At 61.0% G+C, this 960-nt stretch overlaps 4 non-coding genes across 4 annotated transcripts, besides 1 other annotated feature; all 4 read left to right on the top strand.

The window, feature by feature from the left end:
- Window positions 1-59: 59 nt before the first annotated feature.
- Window positions 60-146, top strand: Tc00.1047053480773.40. The gene has a single exon (XR_008254918.1). It is a non-coding gene; the product is annotated as a C/D small nucleolar RNA (snoRNA), TB11C4C2 (small nucleolar RNA).
- Window positions 147-347: 201 nt separating this feature from the next.
- Tc00.1047053480773.30 lies at window positions 348-437 on the top strand. Its single transcript, XR_008254917.1, has one exon. It is a non-coding gene; the product is annotated as a C/D small nucleolar RNA (snoRNA), TB11C4C3 (small nucleolar RNA).
- Window positions 438-583: 146 nt separating this feature from the next.
- On the top strand, window positions 584-655 carry Tc00.1047053480773.20. Its single transcript, XR_008254916.1, has one exon. It is a non-coding gene; the product is annotated as an H/ACA snoRNA, TC11C4H3 (small nucleolar RNA).
- A 106-nt stretch (window positions 656-761) lies between these two features.
- Tc00.1047053480773.10 lies at window positions 762-858 on the top strand. The gene has a single exon (XR_008254915.1). It is a non-coding gene; the product is annotated as a C/D small nucleolar RNA (snoRNA), TB11C4C1 (small nucleolar RNA).
- A 7-nt stretch (window positions 859-865) lies between these two features.
- Window positions 866-914: a microsatellite.
- Between the last annotated feature and the right edge of the window lie 46 nt (window positions 915-960).

Below are 960 nucleotides of genomic sequence, written 5' to 3'. Positions count from 1 at the left end.
TGCTCTCGCTGCGCGGTTTGCGGCCCAGCGACGCGCACGCCCGCACACACACACACGCGCTACGATGGAGACATGTTGTTCGAGGTCCAAACAGTTTGAGCGACGCATTGAGAACGGAACAATAAAAATCACCTTTCGGCTGAGCGCCCGCTCCCCTCCCTCCCACTTCCTGCTATTGTTGTCGTTTTTCTTTCTTGCGCAACGGCGCGCACGTAACATCCTGCCCTGTCTGGCGCCCTGCCTGTGCAAACGGTTGGTGGCGGGCCCGCCCGAAAGCGCAAGAGAGAGAAAGAGAAAGAGAGGGCCGAATTGCCCGGAGGTGGGTTGTGGTGGGCGCACGCCGCTGCTGATGGAAGCAACCAACTCTTGTGCGCGAGGGCGCGTGGCCCCGTGAACGCGCTTGCGTGATGGCCCAAAACAAACTCAACAGGTCTGACAGCCGCCCCGCCCGCCGCAACCTCGCCGGCTGGCCCCCGCGCCTCCCCTCGCATGGCCAGGAAAGGCGCGTCTTGAGACCCACCGCTCCGTGACGCTGGGCGCTTGGGTGCATCGGCGCCCCGAGAAAGAGACACGCCGGTCGTGAAGCGCAGCGACCCTTGGGCCGGTGGCGCGCTGTCGGTGCCGCGCGTGGCGCCACTGCCCGGTTGCGCGAGAGTTTGCGGTGACGGTGCGCGCGTCGAGGCTCCCTCCCCAGTTCGGGAAACGATGGGAAAAAACAAAACCAAAGAGGACGCGCACGGGTGAGAGATGCGGCTGCGACGCGTGATGAAATTCCACAGTTTCCTGTCAGTCTGACGACGAAAACGCGTGAGGACGCAATTCCCGACTCAGCTCACACTGAAGTGCTTTGCTTTACACCCCCATCTTTCTTTTTTTTTCTTTTTCTTTTTTTCTTTTTCTTTTTTTCTTTCTTTGTCCCTCTGCTCTCGCTGCGCGGTTTTGCGGCCCAGCGACGCGCAC

Source organism: Trypanosoma cruzi (assembly GCF_000209065.1).
Source record: "Trypanosoma cruzi strain CL Brener chromosome Unknown tcruzi_1047053480773, whole genome shotgun sequence".
Taxonomy (NCBI): Eukaryota; Euglenozoa; class Kinetoplastea; order Trypanosomatida; family Trypanosomatidae; genus Trypanosoma; species Trypanosoma cruzi.
This window is presented reverse-complemented; position numbering and strand designations above follow the sequence as displayed.